The sequence below is a fragment of the Melospiza melodia genome, chromosome 5 (assembly GCF_035770615.1).
Source record: "Melospiza melodia melodia isolate bMelMel2 chromosome 5, bMelMel2.pri, whole genome shotgun sequence".
Lineage (NCBI taxonomy): Eukaryota > Metazoa > Chordata > Aves > Passeriformes > Passerellidae > Melospiza > Melospiza melodia.
The window spans coordinates 92,349,771-92,361,482 of record NC_086198.1 but is presented as its reverse complement, the minus strand read 5'-3'; the positions used below and the strand labels follow the sequence as shown (position 1 = coordinate 92,361,482).

Genomic DNA, 11,712 nt, shown 5'->3' with positions numbered 1-11,712 from the left:
CAGTCACTCCCTGCCCCGTGTCCACCCTCCGTCACCTCTGTCTGTCCCATCCCCTCCCCGTGTCACCGTCCGCCACCTCCTTTCTCTGTCACCCCCGTCACTCGCGTCACGCCCCATCACCTCTGTCACCTTCCCCTGTCCCATCATCCCTTTCCCGTCATTCCTCGCCACCTGCTTTCCTTGTCCCACCCTGTCCCCGTGTCCCATCCTGTCCCCGCGTCACCCCTGTCCCCCCTCCCCTCGCGCTGTCCCCTCATGTCCCCTGGCCCCGCCCCGTCCCCCTCGGCGCATGCGCGGTGCGCGCGGCGAGGCCGTGCCCGGCTCCGGGCGGGGCGGGGCGGCTCCATCCGGGTCCTGCCCGGGCCGGGCGGTGCGGGCGGGCGAGCCCCGGCGGGACGGCGCGGCGGCGGCGGGTGAGTGCGGGGGGCGAGAGCCCCCTGGGGGGCCGGAGGACCTGAGCCCCCCGGATGAGGGGAGGGGACCCGCTCTGGGGACCCCTGTGTGGGGTGGGACCCCTCGCTGTGCCGTGTTCTGTGGGGAAGGGAGCGCTCTGCATCCCCCCTGTGTGCCTGGGGTCCCTTCCCTGTGCAGCGCTCTGTGGGGCAGGGTCCGTCCTGCAGCTGCGCTTTGGACAGGACCCTCCCTGTGTGCCTTGTTCTGTAGGGGAGGGACCCTCTTGCAGCCCTTCTGTGCGGTGGGACCTCTCCCTGTGCCTTGATCTGTAGGGAAGCGTCCCTCCTCCATCCCGTCTTTGGGCTGTACCCTCTCCGTGCGCCTTATTCTGTAGGGACGGGTCTGCTCCATCCCCTCTCCCTGCGCCTTGTTCTGTGGGGCAGCTTCCCTCCTCCATCCGCTCTTTGGGCTGTACCCTCACTCTGTGCCTTGTGCTGTGGGACAGGGTCCCTCCTCCATCTGCTCTTTGGGCTGTACCCTCTCTCTGTGCCTTGTTCTGTGGGGCAGGGTCTGTTTTCCAGCCCTCTGTGGGGCAGGACCCTCTCTCTGTGCCGTGCCCTGTGGGACAGGGCTCCCCCTCCATCCTCCCCCGCTGTGGGGCAGCGGCACCCCCTCCACAGCAGCTCCCATGGGGGACAGGGTCCCGCTCTTTCTGTCCGTCTCTCTCTGCTCCACACTCCCCTCGGGGACAGGGACCTTCACAGGGCAATGGAGCCGCCCCCACGTCCCTGCAGACCCCAAAGGGGGCACTCTCAGGAGGTCTTGGGGCAGCACTATAGGGCTGCCATAAGGTCCCGCTTGTGGGGCAGAGGAGACAGCCCCGAGGCTGGAGCCATGGACTGGGGCTGCATCACCCCGGAGGGATGCTGGGGTGGCACAAAGGGACAGGGGACATGTCCCCATCCTGCCTGGACCCCCTGATAACGGGGAGCTCCTGGGGGTCCCACCCCACGCCGGGCTCAGGGTCCCCAGGTCACCTCTGTTCCCAGTGGCCGCTGGCTTGGAATCAGACACGTCCCCTTGCTTTCCTGGGGCCGAGACAGGACGCTGCGGGTTTCTCCTGCTTTAAAAGAAAACCAAAAACATACAAAAAAAAAAAAAAAAAAAAAAAAAAAAGCCACCCAGAAATGGGAAAAGCTGCTTTTTCGGAGTTACACTGGGCTGCTGTTCCTGCCACGTCCGCGCCCTCCCTGCGGCCGCCGCTTTGGCCGGGGACCTGCGTGGGACCCTGGGGACTGGAAACGCACGGGTAAAAATGCACCTCCTGCGGTTTGGGGTTTTGGTTTTATTTTGTTTGTTCGGTTCAGGCTTTGTCTTGGCCGGGCTGCGCGGAGGAGGGAGGGCACGCCGTGGGTCTCGGTCACCCCACGAGCGAGCTGGGTCGGATGTGCCAGCGTGTGTGTCTGGGGGTGCTTCCCCCTCCCTGCACACCTTTGGCAGGAGGCTTGGATGACATCTTGCTCTGGCACGCTCCTCGCCTTTGATCTCGAGTTTCCTGCCATGGATAACGTGTTCGGCAACACGCGAGCCCGGCTCCGCAGCTGCCGGGGAGGGCGATGCGGGTGCCTCCTCCTCCTCCTCCTCCTTCTCCTCCTCCTCCTCGTCCCGGTTTTCCCCAGCTGGCTCCTGCCTACAGCTCCCGGCTTTCCTTTGTTTCGGGTGCCGCCAGGACGGGCTCTCGCAGCCCAAGGATGCTCTGAACGGAGCAAAGCCAGGCACAAAAAGACACCTCCCCCCTGCCATCCCTTTGTTTCCAAGCGTTTGCGGGCTCAGCTGGTTTTTACACGGCGGCTATTCATGTGCCCGGGCAGATAAACCCGACTACTCCATGTCTCTCTCTCTTTTTTTTTTTTTTTTCCTCCTATTCTGAGTTATTTTGGGTGCTTTAGTTTGCAGGGAGCACATCCTGGCTGCAGGCTGTGCCAGAGGGATGCAGCAGCTTTCTGGGAACGGGGTGAATTTGCCAGAAGCATAACTGGAACATCTCGTGGTTGTCCTCTGGTGTCCTCCTTGCATCTCCTCGGGTGAGCAGAGCCATAAACTCTCAGCACCACGCTGCAATCTGGCATCACCAGCCCTTCTCCTGGGAGAACTCTGACCCTGGTTTTCAACACCCATTGCCAGCAGCAGCTTTGGGGACAGAGGAAGGTGAACAAAACCCTGTGCTCAGCAGAGATGGCTGAAATCAACCTTTTTTTTTTAAAAAAAATCCTTGACTTGACATTAGCAAAATATAAGTTCTAATACTATTATCATCATCATTATTTTTTAGATTCCTACTGCTGTTTCATTTCCCTCAGGTGTTGGGTTTAACAATGAAACCATCATCTGAATTCATTTGAATGCTATTTTTTTTTTTTACACAACAGATGTACACAAAGCACCTTAAGCGTGTCAAACAGCCCCTGAGTAAATCATGTTGTTTGCTCTATTACTTTATTCATGCAGGTTCGATGCTCCAGCTGATGCATCTGGAGTGCTGTGCCATCTGGAGCAAAAATTAAATACACATTTGGCCCCTGGCCTGGAAAAAATAACAACCCCGTGCCCCACTAATAATGAGCAGTGGAAGGATAGAGCCCCTGACAGAAGAACTGCTTGGGGGCAATGTGGAAGGAACCCAAAATGCACTAATTGAGGTATTTAAAACCTATTAAAAAAGGGGAAATAAATGCTTCCAGCCCTTTGTGGCAGAGGCAGACAGGAGCAGCAGTGTGATCCTGTTACCAGGGCACAGGGCTGTGCTGGCAGATGGTGGTGCTGATCCTGGGCGGGTGATGGAGCTGCTGGAGGTGTGTGGGGTGGTGATTTCCCACATCTCCCAGCCTTGCTGCTGGAGGAAATCCCCTCCACAGCCTCCCACAGCCTCTGTTCCACCACTGCTCAGCTCTGGTTTGCTGATTTTGTCCCCATTCACCAAGGCTGGGACGCTCCAGGTGTGCTGCTTGTGTTGCTGCCATTGCTGTTTGGCCAAAGGCCGTGTCAGATTTGGGGAGAACAAGATGTGGAGTTGGGTCAGCTCTGCTGGAACTTCCTGCCTGTGCATCCCAGGCCTCCAGATGTGGTTGGAGATAACTCTGATGGACCAGCCATGAAGGACACCTTTGGGGTCAGCGTGCTCTGAATGTTGTGGGATCTGTTGGACCTTCAGATGAGGAATGCTGTGTGCCACATTGGAAATAATGTGATGGCTGCTGGTTGTTGCCACTGTTCTTGGCTGGAGAGTGGTCCTGGCCCTGTCCTGGGGAGAGGCAGGTGATGAGGAGGAGAAGGAGGAGGATTCCATGGTGAGGAAGCAGCAGAGCTGCTCAGGATTGTGGATCTGAACCAAGCCTGGAGGTTGGAGCCAAGAAGAGCCAACTTCCAGCTGCTTCCTGGACTAGATGATGTGTGGGATTACAGGAGGACTCGTGGCTTTGCAAGCAGGGCTTTTGTGCTTCTGGAGCATCTCTTTGGGTCACCCCTGCCAGTGACCTGCTGTCACCTCCACTGGGGCTGTGTGGCAGATGATGTGTTGTGAGTGATTCCCTCACAGCCATGAAACACCTGGATGTGGAAAAGGTGGGGAGAGGCACAGCTGGTGCTCGTTTCCTGTTCCCACCACCTGCACCTGGAACCTTCTGCCTTGGGATGACAGGGCTGAGCCGTGATCCTCCCCCAGCTCGCCAGGCTCCTGCTGCACAGCAAACCCAAACAAGCCTGTCCTTGGGGCCGAGGCAGGAGGTGCAGATCCTTCTGCTGGTCCTCAGCCAGTTTGGACCAATTTGGATCGTTGGTGTGGAATCCTGGAGGGTGTTTTGGGGGGTTGAAGCTCCCCCGGTCGGTCTCAGCAGCGGTTGGTGTGCCCGAGCTGGGTTTGTTTGTTTTTCTTCCCGCAATCATTCCCCTTAAAGCTGAGTGTTGTTGACACAAGATAAGATCGGCCGTCACAGCCATTCCCTCTGCTGGCACTGTTGGCCTGGAACCGCTCAGACTCGGGCTGGGAGTGGCCGTCCTGGTGTCCCCACCCCGAGCCGCTGACAGGGCTCTAAAGCGGCATCAGTGATGATGTGTGATAGGGGAGAGCCCAGTCATCGCCTGAGCCCGGCTTAGCTGCGAGAGAGCCCAGTCATCGCCTGAGCACGGCTTAACTGCGAGAGAGCCCAGAGAGAGCCCAGTCATAGCCTGAGCACGGCTTAACTGCGAGAGAGCCCAGAGTGAGCCCAGTCATTGCCTGAGCCCGGCTTAACTGCGAGAGAGCCCAGAGAGAGCCCAGTCATCGCCTGAGCCCGGCTTAGCTGTGAGTGAGCCCAGAGTGAGCCCAGTCATCGCCTGAGCCCGGCTTAACTGTGAGTGAGCCCAATCATCGCCTGAGCCCGGCTTAACTGTGAATGAGCCCAGTCATTGCCTGAGCCCGCCGGGTGCTGTTCACTGCATTGAGGAATGCCAGCGATCCCATGGAAAACGAGGAATGCCAGCGATCCCATGGAAAACGAGGAATGCCAGGGATCCCATGGAAAACGAGGAATGCCAGGGATCCCATGGAATACAAGGAATGCCAGGGATCCCATGGAATACAAGGAATGCCAGCGATCCCATGGAAAACAAGGAATGCCAGGGATCCCATGGAAAACGAGGAATGCCAGGGATCCCATGGAAAACAAGGAATGTCAGTGATCCCGTGGAAAACAAGGAATGCCAGCAATCCCATGGAAAACACGCCTCAGGAGAGGATCCAAACCCATGCGGTTTTGCTGCAGCTGTGGGCAGTGGTGATTTGCTTCCTGACCTGAGGGATGGAAAAGCCCTGGCATTGACAGTGGGCTGGAGCAGGGCCTGTTCCACCATCCTGGGATGCAGTTGTGCCTGCTGGAGGTGGAGCTGTGTCATTTTTGGATGTTCAGTAACACAAGGAATGTGTCATTTTTCTACTTGTCTGGCATGTTTAAATTCCATCAAAGAACAAAAAACAATCCTAAAGGGTTCCTAAAGCCACGTGTGGAGGTGTCCTGCTCAGGAATGGTGTCAGTGCTGAAGGGATGGTGAGAGGAGACAAGCCTGGCCCTAATGCCAATGAGCAGATGGACAGCAGGAGCTCATGGACCAAATCAGCTGGAAGCAGCTGGCTCAGTGTTGCTGAAGGCTGTGAGGTCTCACATTGCTCCAGTGCTGGAACTGCAGCTGGATCAGGCTGTGGAAAAAGCACAGACATTGAGAAACAGGAGGAGCAGCAAGGGCAGGGTAGTGGGAAGCCTAGGCAGGGATATCCTGCTTTTTCTCCTTCATCTTCAGGACTGTGGGTGTGAGGAGCAAGAAGGAATGACTTCTTCAGCCTTATTTTGCTTTAGTTTTGTTTTTGGGTGGGTTTGCAGGACACCACACTGCTGAAGAACTTGGGTTCTCCTGGCTCCAAGGGGGAAAAGGATCTTTGTGTGGGAAAATCCTGGAGGCCCTTCCCAGTGTTTGAGGGACAGCATGTCCTTCAGTGTGCTGTCTCCAAGGAGGAAGGGGATGGAGATCCATGTGGCAGCACAGCCACAAGGATTATTGATGTGTTGGAAACCATGAAAGCCCCTGAGAATGCTCACAGAGGAACTGGGACTTCTCCAAAAACCCAACTGAAGTGCATCTGCACATGGTCACCCACAGGAGAAGGATCTGGAAGCCACTGTGCTTCAGGAGAGCTGTGTAATGACTCAAACAAATGGATTGCTGCAATGGATGGGGGTAACTTTCCATGATTTCCCAGCAGCCCTGGCTAACTGGGAGGTCCCAGTGACTGGAAGTGAGCAGATGTGACACACACAGCTACAGGAAGGACGGGAAGGAGGATTTGGGGAACTACAGGGCTGTCAGTCAGGTGACAGGAGCAGATCACCCTGAGTGCCTTCCCGAAGCACCAGCAGGGCAATCAGAGGATCTGGAGCAGCCAGTGTGAGTTTGTGACATGCAGGTCCTGCCTGACCGACCTGATCTCCTTGTGTGACAAGGTGACCTGTTTTGGCAGGTGAAGGAGGGGCCCTGGGTGTGTCTCTGGACTTTGGCAAGGCCTTTGACACCACGTTTTCGTGGCAGGGGCTGAAGTCACCGTCCCTGGAGGGATTTAAAAGCCGTGAGGATGTGGCACTTGGGTGCCTGGGTTAGTGAAGGCCTTGGCAGTGCTGGCTTAGCCTTAGAAGGTTTTCCAACCTAAACGATTCCATGATTCTGTGATTTTATTATCCCCTCAGAGGATTAATCCCACCACTAATGCAGCTTTTCACTCGCAAAGCGCTTTAGAGGAAGTTGTGCCAGGAGAGTGCTTGGAGAGAGAAACTGAAAGTGCTGAGCAGGAGGGAGCTGCCCTCCTGATTCCTGCCTCTCCCAGCCTGTGCAGCAGGAGTGAATTTCCCAGCTTCTTGGTGTATGGGAGTATTTTGGGGAAAACACCAGAGCTCCGTGACCGTGCAGCTTCCCAGGCATTAAACCAGGGCATTTCAGCTCACCCGCTGGTCCTTGAAATCCAGGAGGAGCAGCCCGGCAGGTAAGAAAGTGCGTGAAGCCAAATCAGAACTGAGCTGAAGGGATCAGAGTCTCCCACCCGACAGCTTCAACTACAACAAATCCACCCGAGTGGATCGAGTGGATCGTGCCTCCCGCTGCCCGGGCCTCTCGGATTGTAGGGATCGAGTTCAACTTCTCTCCTCGCAGAGCTTTGTCCCGAGCAGGCAAACAGTCCCTCGGCGCTTTAGCGACTCCCATTTTCCTATTGTTCCCTGTAAAAACCCGTCGCCAGCCTGGGCTGGGCTTCCCCCGAGGCAATTTCCTGGCTCTGCTCAAACCAAGCTGCGGGGTTGGGGTTTTTCTTTCGCTTTTTAGTTGAGAAGTGTTGGATTAGACCCCTTAGACCCGGTGTTTTCTCCCTTGGCGTGTGAGATAAAAAATAAGGCTTGTGGTGGTGGTGGTGGCCATCTGAAGTGGGATGGGATTGTGTGATGTTGAGGGCTGATTAAATTGGGATGAGCTGGCTGGAGCCTGTCTGGTGGTGCTGTTGTAGGTTGGGTGTCTGTCACCTGAGCCCTGCGCCCCAGTCTTGCTTGGCATTCACACCAACAGACTCTCACCATGTTTCTGAGCGTTGTTTGGGAGTAAAGGCAGGAAAAATGGATCATTTTCTCAACTGGGGCTTTGCCTGAGGGATGCTGAGCTGTCGTGTGCTTCTGACCATTCTTGGAGCTTCCTCCTTGTGTCCTCCTGTTCCTGAAGCATCTTCCCCATGCAGCTGCCAGTGATGCAGCAGGAGGAGCAGGTCAGGGAGATGATGGGAAAGGCCTGGGATGAGGGATGGAGCTGCAGACAAGCCTGACATCAGGTGGTTTATTCCAGCCTTTGATGCTAAAGCTGGGAGTGGGAGTCTTGCAGGGAGTTGGGACTGCAGTGGGGATGGTGGGTATTGGTGCCTAAAATTTAAAAATTATATGGTCCTGTAGAAAAATGTGCTGGAGAAGAGGGATTCTGCTGCCATCCTTTCAGGCACCTCCAAAAGGAGGGGTTTTAAGAGAAGCTGATGAAATTGTAGTCTTGTTTATACTGAGGTTGGAACTTGAGTCCCTTTAGTTTCTTCTTTGGATGGAATTTAAAATAAACGCTGACAAAAGTTTCGTTTCTTTCTTAGAAAACTTCTGTTTTCTAACAAAAGTTGTTTTCCCTCTCTAAAGGATCCCGTGAGTCCTTTCTGTTTCCTTTAGGTTTGATTTATCTCAGCTATTGATGTTCTGAGCTGGCACATCCAACTTAGTAGCAAACTGCTTGATATCAAACCCCAGATTGCACATTGCCTGCTTCATCTTCTAAGTCAAATAATTTATTCTTCAATATTATGAATCACTCGTTGTGAGGGTAGCAGCAGATCCCAGTCTGTTCCCATGAGGGTGCCATGTTTTATTTTCTTTATTAAATCCTGGTCTTGACCACAGAGCTGTGTGGATGAAGGCTGCTGTGTAGCTGGGCACAACTTGTTTTGTTGCTCAGATATTTTTTTCTTATTCTTAAAATGATGTTTTCCTAGGCCAATGCAGAACAAGTCAGGTGGTTGGGATGGATTTTTATTTTTTTTTTTTAGCTGAAGCATCCATTCCCATAAGAGTTGGAGCCCAAAGATGAGTTGTGAAGCCATGGCAAGTTTCTTGCCCAGGATGGGATCCTGTCTTGAGCCTTCTGTGGATGGACTGATCTGGCTTGCCTTGGATACCCACATCATTCCAGACACTGTGATGGAAATCCCCCTTTTCCACCCCAAAACCAGCCCAGATGCAGATTTCTCTGTGAGCGCTCGCTGTGTGGCAGCCATCTCTGCGGGCTGCTCCGTGCTTTTGTTTACATCTGGTAGAAAACTTCTTAAATTTCCTGGCAAGGGAGTCATTCTAATCCCTTTCAATGAGATCAAGGGATTAGTGTCTCAGATGCTTATAAAATTGTGAGGATTAGCCAAGCCTCCCCCCCATTCTTTCTCTGCCACGTAACGTCATCGCCGTGTTTTAAAAGGGGATCTCTGTGCTGTTACCAAGAGCTGAAGCAATTTCTGGGAGCCTCTGCAAATTTAAAAACCATGTCTTCATCCTCTCCCTTGCTCCCTCTGGATTTTTGTGCAATTTTTAGGGTGTTTTTCTCTTTTCTTCCAGCATCCCTGGTACCAAAGCACGGTAGCTGTTCAAGCTGACACGTTGGGTTTGCGTGGCTTGGCTGCGTTGCGGCGCCCGTGCAGGTAAGTAGGGAGCTGAGCCCAAAGTTTTCCTTCACAGACACTTGCAAATTCCCATCTGGAGAGCATCAGATCCCTGTTATTTCACGAGTTTGCCCCTCATTTCAAAGGATTTGGGTTTTTTTTGTGGTCCATCCCCAGAGGGGAACGGTGCTTCTGGGATGCTCTCACCCCAACTGTTGGGAGCAGGATGAAACTCCACACACCCACATTCCTGCATCCTTTTAATTACAACCTGCACTTTCATTAGGACTTGCTGCCTAACCAGGGAGCTGACAGGGAGGAGGGTTGAGGAGGGTTTAGTTCAAACCCTGTTGCCTCTCCCCTCAGGGCACTTTTTAAATGCCTTTTCTCCCGGGTCGATGGCTGCGTGGTCGCTTGACCTGTGCGAGCAAAGCGATCCCGAACTGCAGCGTGGTAGGAGCTCAGAGCCAGCAATTCCTGGCCCCGACCCAGTAGAGTTTCAGAGGCAAGCTTTTAAATATATACAAAGACAAGCTCATAATTTCCACTCTACTAATGAGGCCACGGCGTTTTCATTGAAATGTGCCAATAGGCGCCGTGGTGGTATTTTAGCAGCCTTGTACTGTGAATCCAAATGTGATTTAACATGGCAGCCCCCGCAGAGCCGAGGAAAAGCGGCTTCTCCCGCTGAATTTCAATGATGCTGCTCGGCAGCACCTCCCAAAAATCCCCTCCGTGCTGGGACCTCTCCTTGTGTTTCATCCCGACAAAGCTTTTCACTTCGCTGAAGGTGAGAATGGGTTGAAAGGGGATATTTAGGAGGGGAAAGTCTTAATTTAAAGCCTGGGTGTAACAGATGTGTGGCTGGCTGGTGCGAGGCGGCAATTTAATAACTGAGCTGGCCAGAAATATCATTAAATTGTAGTAAAAAAAATGGAACGTGAGGGCTCCAGACATCGTGTTCTCTCTTGACCTTTAAAAAGCCACTTGAAGCTGCCAGCCTGCTCGTTGCTAAGCCACCTCCTTAGTGCCACTCATATATTTTCCCTTCTAGTAGGCGATTCAGCGCCCGGGAATTCAATTCGTGGAGATCCGACAGTAAACTGTTACACGAAATTCCCACTGGTGGTTTTAACTTTGTAGCCTTGAAGCATTCAGAAAATATTTAGCAGGTTTTGTTCAGTCAGTTGCAAGAAAATATTTAGCAGGTTTTGTTTCAGTCAGTTGCAAGAAAAATGTAAATTTCAAGTAACTCACAAAAGGTGTTTGCTTTTTTTCTATTTTTAGAAAACAAGTTGTGCATCGACAGCACAGCTGTAAATGGGGGTTTTGCTTATTTAGGGCTCAGTTTATGAGGAACCCCTGTAAGAAGCAGCATCCCTGGGCAAAGGAAGGGTGTGGGCAGGTGGTGTTGAAAATTTACACCTGGTTGTCCATCCCCTCAGTGCCACTCATAGATTTTCCCTTCTAATAGGTGATTCAGCACCCAGGAATTCATGGAGATCTGACAGTAAACTGTTACACGAAATTCCCACTGGTGGTTTTAACTTTGTAGCCTTGAAGCTCTCAGAAAATATTTAGCAGGTTTTGTTCAGTCAGTTGCAAGAAAAATGTAAATTATAAGTAATTCACAGAAGGTGTTTGGTTTGCTTTGCTTTGTTTTTTAAACAAGTTGTGCATCGGCAGCACAGCTGTAAATTGGGGTTTTGCTTATTTAGGGCTCAGGTTTTGAGGAATCCCTGGACAAAGGAGGGGTGTGGGCAGGTGATGTTGAAAATTTACACCTGGTTGTCCATCACCTCCTGGTTGCAGACTCCTGGGGTATGGGTACACCTGGATTTTAGAATCACAGACTCATGGAATGGTTTAGGTTGGAGTGGCCCTTCAAGGCCATCTCATTCCACCACCCTGCCATGAACAGGAGCACCTTCCACTAGACCAGGTTGCTCCAACGTGGCCTTGAACATTTCCAGGGATGGGGAATCCACAACTTCTCAAACAACCTGTGCCAGTGCTTCACTAAGGAACCTTCATTTTCTGCAGCCCACTAAGGTCAGGCCACAGTTCCAGGAGAATATGGAAAAAGGATGATATCCCATGGCATCACCTTTGGTGCTGAGACTGTGACAGAAAGATGGTGAATGTTGGTTGGTGAATGTTTCTCTCCAAGCACCTCAATTGGTTGTGCAAGTCTGGCTGTGGAAAAGTTCCATTTTCCATTCCCAACTACATTTTGAGGGGTTTTCCATCCTTGCAGTCACCTTTTTTGCGCCAGTCCCATAGAGGTGAAGCAGCTTTGGTCCTGTTTCCCTATGACTCTCGGGAGGTTTTTTGCTGGACTCTGTAAAGTGTTGCAAAACCATTCCAGTCTCTGTTAGCAAAGGAGAAGGGATGATAAATAATGCTCCCCTAAATCCCAGTACTTGTGTCAAAACCAGGAAAGGGTGGACTGTGTGTGCAGCTCATTTTTTGGAAGGATTAGGAAAAATTGGAAACAGCAGTGACGTGGCATTGGTGTGAATTCCCAGCAGGCTGGGGTTTGGGATTGTCTGGGTTTCCCTGGAGCCTTTTTAAGG

The 11,712-nt window shown here is 52.8% G+C and overlaps 1 protein-coding gene across 3 annotated transcripts in view; it reads left to right on the top strand.

Annotated features, from left to right (window-relative positions):
- The first annotated feature begins 365 nt into the window (after positions 1-365).
- Positions 366-11,712, top strand: part of RNF24 (ring finger protein 24) — a 30,817-nt gene continuing 19,470 nt past the window's right edge. The window contains exons 1-2 of one of the 3 annotated variants that reach the window (XM_063157883.1): positions 366-413; positions 9,093-9,175. The gene's annotated coding sequence lies outside the window, so the exon portion shown is untranslated. Of the gene's footprint in view, positions 414-6,429; positions 6,956-9,092; positions 9,176-11,712 lie in introns of those variants that run through there. The other 2 variants (XM_063157879.1, XM_063157882.1) reach the window with 2 other exon arrangements.